Source organism: Apostichopus japonicus, chromosome 8 (assembly GCF_037975245.1).
Source record: "Apostichopus japonicus isolate 1M-3 chromosome 8, ASM3797524v1, whole genome shotgun sequence".
NCBI lineage: Eukaryota > Metazoa > Echinodermata > Holothuroidea > Aspidochirotida > Stichopodidae > Apostichopus > Apostichopus japonicus.
Window position 1 is genome coordinate 24,474,850 of NC_092568.1, and position 6,000 is coordinate 24,480,849.

Here is a 6,000-nt window from a genome sequence, read left to right on the forward strand (position 1 = left end):
GCCAGTTACATGCCTCGTGCAGGTTACAAGAGCTGGCATCATACTAAAATACACATATACACATATAAATATCAGACTGCATCCATTCTACGAAAGGTTACCAAATGTTAAAAGTAAGTTCCATGTGAGGAGAAACTGACAGTTCAGACCACCCAACACTTGCACCCTCGCTACACACTGTATGTATGTTAACTGGCATACAGTAGACATAGCTAGATATAAACAGCTACAGAGAAGCTCTGGGTTGTCATCGGAAACTGAAATTCTGGCTTGAAATTTCGAAACAAACTTAAAGGAATTCAAATGTCCTTGAAATTTGTTTTAACACAAGTTACCTTTGTCATTCTTACATTGGCAAGATACCGAATACAATACACAAACTGCAGTGTTACCTGCAAAATGCTAATCCAATGAACAAATTACCATAATAATGCATATTAATGAAGAATAATTTATCCAGTTTTGCATTGCAAAATGCTCACATAACTATACAAGTGACAACTCTGTAATAATTTTGTACAAACATAAATTAGGCACAATGTTAAGACCTCTCAAAACTACTACACAAAAGTTGAACATTAAATTCTTCCCTGTTACATTAGTTTGCAATTGTGTAAATCTGAAATGTTCTTCCTTTCTTCTTAAATGGAATAAATCACTTCTTTTTCCTTGCATATATCTATATGTTGTGAATATGACTATATATAGTAAATAGACTTGAAGACTTTTCAATATCTACTAAATAAACACACAGTAATGTATGTACTCAAGTGGAGAACAATTTCTTTGGCACTAAGCTTTTTTTATACTTATTTTCAAGCAACTTCATGGTAAGTTCTTACAAAAGTCCTGAGTGTAAGGTATGACCTACTGTAGGTCATTTACGCAGGAAATGTTTACAAGTACGGAATTAACTTTCTTAATGAGGAAAACACACCAACATATACAAATAGAAATAGTGTAGATTAGAAGACAAATAGGTGAGTACCAAAATCTATTACTTTTGATGAAAGTTTGTAAGCAATGGATAGCTGGCAAAATAATTGTGAAATGGCTAATGTACATCTTACCCTCTTCAAATCTGTTAAATTGAAATGAAGAAATACTGTAACTAAGTGGTAAACTATTTCTGAAATAACATTTGAAGCGCAGTGTCCTTAGATTCTTAATTACAGGTTATTAGTCTAAGATTAGTTTAACAGTTCTCATGATTAGTTTAACATTTAACAGCTCATGAATACATAAATAGATCTTTCAATTTGGTTCATTCCAATATATAAATATACTAAAAGTACCGATAAAAAATGAAACTAAAACAGAGAGAGAAATAATTAGAGTTCAAGTAAACATTAGTGTTTGGACATAATGTAAAATTTTAATCACTTAATGTAAAATTTAAATCATACATGTTTACAAGTTATTCTATCACAGAGATTCTAGGGCATTTGTCTTTGCAGCAAGGTTAATGATATACTGTATGTTATCTACAAGGATGCATTCCTTGTGGACTCACTTCTTTGCTGGTTGGAGAGACTTTGTATTTTATACCAACCTGTGGCATTCTCATTTCACGCTGTATGCAATATGCAAGGCTCTATGGCTTATCACTAGCACCTCCAACAAAGAACTCCTCTAGAGTTCAAAGTGGTCAAACAGAATACAGTTGGGAGGGCCAAGGACTTTACAGAATAACCAACATTTTTGGCTACATTTTCGCACAGTTAGTTTTGAGCTTTCATAACTATCGTCGAACAGTTACAAGACTGAGGGTGCAGAAAAGTGCTACATACACACCTAGGCAATTTAGTACAGTACAATTTATGACCATTCTGCATGATAAAATTGTGTGGTTTACATTCTGAATTTGTGTCATCACTTGATTGTCTGTTACAAATAGTCGGAAATCTAATTAAATTAAATTCTATCTGTCCTGCCCTAGCTGTTTGTGATCATGTCAATTTAGAGAGTAGTGACTCTCCCTATGAGAGAGAAATTTTCAAACCCAAGCCTACTCAGGCCAACAATTTGTTTATATGTCTAATTTCTACACAAGTAAGGTCATCAGGCACTGTAGATTTGTATATATTTGTACATTATATACTTGTTATACCACAAGTAAATGGTGTCTATTACAGTGCTTATGCATTAATAATTACAAGTTCTGTGTGCAATATTACCTGCTACTGTTAGTAATCACCAGTGTCTTTATGCACTTCAGACTCTGCATGACTAGTATCAAAATCAACCCCAAAAAAAATCACAATTAATGGACTAAACGACAAAATGGACAAACCAAAACAACAACAAATATAGAGAATTTTAAATTGCTTTCAAAAATTGCAACAGCTTATATTGTGTCATGAAATGGAAAACTACACGAAGGAAATGAACTATACAAAATGTCAGAGTGTGATGGTACAGTAGATGACATCCCATAGGGATTTTAACAACTTCTCCTCTTGGTTTCCTTTAAAATTGAAATATGTTAGCTTAGTATAATATGGGCAACTACAGTACACAAATTCTGTAAGAGTAGAGCATTGTTTTATGGTGGTAGGGCATGATTCATCCTATATCTTTGCTATAAATTTCATGTTTTCAAGTACAAACACAGACACACAAGACATAGGTCTACATGGTGTCCTGGATTTATACTATGCCATCTGCTGTCAATAAATTCCAAAACTTTGTACCGAAGGAATGGAACAAGCTACAGAGAATGTTGGACAATTGATTATTTTTTCTGATAGTGTCTGTTAGAGCTCTGTATAAAGTAGAGTTCTGTAAAAGTAGAGCATTGTTTTATGGTGATCGGCATGATTCATCTTTTATCTTTGCTTTAAATTTAATGTTGGACAATTGATTTTCTTGTGATACTATCTACTACTGGTTTACTTTAAACTTTGAAGAGACATTGAACTTGCAGTACTATTTGGAAGTGATAAGACTAATCATGGAAGATGACACAATCAAAAAGTTTAAAAAGAATCCTGGATCTGTCTCTGTCCCTACTTTCACACACCTGATGCAGACAGATATTGTTATGTTACTCAGATGTGGCCTACGACATATTTATTGCTAACTATAGTCATGTTCTCGCTGAAATTAATGTCAGAATTTCAGGGGATGGTTGGCAGAAGTTGATTGCACAATAATCATAGACTGGGAAAATGGAATGGAGACTAAAACAAAGATGTTACTAAGTAATAATCTACTTCGATCATATGTGCAAAGAAAATCTTAACTATACATACACATTAAATCATAGTCAAAAGCACCTGGAATTACAACCTTTTATGGATGAAATTTTTGTAAGGTGGATACGGCCAAAATGATCATCAGGTTTACACCAAATTAAATATCCCATAAGTGTATAAAAATCAAGTTAAAACAATTCAGTAACAGAAAAAAAAATAAGAGTATGGTGCATTTTAATTTGTCCCTTTGTAGTCTTCACTTTTTAAGTCAGAACTTGTCTCAGTGAGTTACGCACGCCGCACTTGTTAAAACTTATATTGAACGTGCATTTAACAAACTGTTCCACACAGTAAACTCCCATTGAGACTGTACAGTATGTTAGACAAATGTACTTCTTCACAATTTGAACTTGCTCCAGTTCCGAGTAACTACTGCACTATTGCACCTGTTTGAAACATTAGGCAAGGCATTACTACGTAGAGAATGCTGGTGTTACGGATATGTAGGCTATCAACAATATTGCAGTAGCTCAAACCATTCAAATTTGAGTTTAATTGCGAATATTGTTCCAGCAAGGTGTTTACTCTAATATTGAACGAGTACTCATATCCCTATTGATGGTGGTTCACAAATTTGTTTATCTTTTGTATACCTTTGACATTCACTTGCCAGTGGTCAAAAGTAGCACTACATTTAAAGATCATTGCGTCCAACTTTTATGGACATGGGTTTCTCTTGGAAAGAGAATATAAATTTTAAAGGTTTTCACATAATGGCCTGGACATAATGACCTCTAAATGACCTTTGACCTTAACTTTCTGATGTCAAAAATTAGCCCAACATCCACAAATTTTGTGTTCATGTTTCATCAAAATCAATCTAAGAATGAGCATTCAAAATCACTTCCAAAGATTTCCAGATTTATGTAATATTGATTCCCCTGGTACAAGTACTCATAATTTCTATGGAACAAAGCTAAAGAGAGAGTGTTCATTGGAAGCTAAGTGCAACTGTTCACAAAGGAAGCATCTTCTTTTTGCTCAGCTGCTTATTACATGATAAGCAGCTTAGTTAGTAATTCTCATTGACTGTGGATGTATCAACTCATTGTCTCCATATACATTGGGTCACAGTTACAGTTCCAATGTAAGGAGGCAAGAACTGATATTGAAACAGTGAACTAAAGTTGGTTTGGTTTCATGGTCAGGTCTTATCTTGGCTGTCTTATCTTGGCTGTCTTATCTTAAAGAGAGAGAATCCAAGACTTACTTTGAAAAGCACCCAACATTATGCATTTTCTTGCATGTGTATTAGAAAATCAGTCCAAGACTTATATCCTTAAGGGTATGCACTGATACTAATATAAGGGAGTGGGGAGAGCACAAACTAGGATACATCTCTCAAGAGGCCCTGCCTTCTATAGTTGTACCGATTTACTTTTTTTTTGAGCTGTATTTAAAGCTATGATACTATTAGGAAATGTGAGGTAATGATATGTCTTTCTTCTTGATTCCCCAGGTTTTGACCTGAGAATGGGATTAAAATTAAGCATACATGGTCAATCCATCCACCTAGCCTAGGCAGTACAACTATATAGCACCCCGCCAATTTGAAAACTCAATTTGCCTCCTGAGGCAAGGTAATCATACAAACCATTCTATCACCACCAGGACGGTGCCTCTACCAAAGGATGGAGACTCTGTGGACTTGAGGTTCAGTGGAGTTGAATAAACTTTGTGAAGTAATCACACATATCGACTTCAGCTCCACCACAGCATGGAAATATCAGTGGACATTCTTATGAAAACTCCCACATGACGTTGCATCATTCTCAACATAAAAGTCAGGGCTAATGTACATGGTTCAGTGCAACTGTGCCTAGATAGTAGATGTTTTCAGGAAGGCATTTTCCAACAATGACGTGTTCTACTGTTACTAGGCATAATGGCCCAGGCTTAATTAGGCTACCATAAGAGTAACCTTTCTCCTTGGCTATTTAGGCCTAGGTCAAGTAACAGTACACTAACAAGTAACACTAATACTAATAGTAATAACAGTAAGAACTTTGTAATGTAGGGCACAGGCTTAGGCCATAGGTCCACATCAACAATAGACTGAAGATGAAGTAGCTAGCCAGTTGCAGAATATTCTTGCATCATGCCCAAACAATATACCCTCAAATTGACTAAGCTGAGCCGAACTTTGGAGCTTAGGCTGACGTTAGGCCTCATTCCAGTAGCAACGACAGACCTAGTGTTACACTACACATGCGACAGTAAATGATAGGAAAGAAGGACGCTTTATGCGAGCAACCGTCGTTAACGCACTCTACTTAAGTTATGGTAATGCTTATTAATAATGATCCTGTGATTAACTTACCTCGCTAAATTGTACCCCGAATTTTGTGCTTCGGCTGTGTTTATCTGGGGCTTACTTTGCAGAAAACTTCAATCTCCTTTGAGTACCAAGTATGGAATTCCACTCCGATGTTTACAAACAGCAGGTGTCAGACCATCAATTTTAACGTTCAGTTTCAACGTATACAATTACATATACTCAAATGGACATGATTCACTGCTAGCTAGCTCGTTATGAAATAACGATCCTCTACACATTGACACTGGATTCCGAAATATACACTAAATAAGCACGCCAGTAGAGCAGTCGTTCTGGAATACGTCACGTCACGTAAGAAAGATTACTAGGTATAAGATGAACGCTCGAAAAGGAGATGTTTTTCCGAACAATGTTTTACACTTATTATAGTTTAAACAAAAAAGAAAGTTACGCTATACAGCAAGA

General features: G+C 35.4%; 1 protein-coding gene across 2 annotated transcripts in view; it reads right to left on the bottom strand.

The window, feature by feature from the left end:
• The window catches only part of LOC139971154 (protein PALS1-like), a 76,701-nt gene extending 70,905 nt beyond the window's left edge, over positions 1-5,796 (bottom strand). Inside the window, exon 1 of one of the 2 annotated variants that reach the window (XM_071977383.1) lies at positions 5,578-5,796. The gene's annotated coding sequence lies outside the window, so the exon portion shown is untranslated. The remainder of the gene's footprint in view (positions 1-5,577) is intronic. The other variant, XM_071977385.1, reaches the window with a different exon arrangement.
• Between the last annotated feature and the right edge of the window lie 204 nt (positions 5,797-6,000).